The following is a 597-nucleotide window of genomic DNA, read 5'->3' on the forward strand; positions in this document are numbered from 1 at the left end:
CACCTGTCGCAGATTATATAATAATCCGAAGCAGGCCACTTCGGGATGATCACCTGCTAGTTATTAGCTTGTCCCATTATGGCTCCTGACAATGTTTTTTGATCCTATCTACTCCCATTGCCCTCTCTTGTCCCCTCCCATTCCTGACAATCCCTTTCCCTTCCCCTTCCCAGCGAGCACCTTCTCTACTTTCATGTCCCTTTGTGTCTGTTTGTGAACTCATGAGTTCAGATGAGTTGTTTTATAGGAACATGAGGGAGGGGCTGTTCATGGGCACACAGACAATTTTCCCATGGCTATCCACTGAAGCTCTCTGCCTTCCCCAGCAACCATTAACTGCAAGTAGGCCCTCATTTAAAGGGAACTAGTGATTGATCTGAACACATTTCGTAAAAAGGAATCCATTGATATATTTTAGAGTGGTGGCTCACAACCTTCCGAATGATGCTACCCCCCCCCCATTTTTTTTCTGGATGTTTTCTTTATTTACATTTCAAATGTTATTCCCTTTCCTAGTCGCCCTCCCTGAGGCCCCATCCCACCCCCCTCCCCCTGCTTCAATGAGGTGTTCCCCCACCCGAGGACCCATTCCTGCCT

Source organism: Mastomys coucha, unplaced genomic scaffold (assembly GCF_008632895.1).
Source record: "Mastomys coucha isolate ucsf_1 unplaced genomic scaffold, UCSF_Mcou_1 pScaffold13, whole genome shotgun sequence".
Lineage (NCBI taxonomy): Eukaryota > Metazoa > Chordata > Mammalia > Rodentia > Muridae > Mastomys > Mastomys coucha.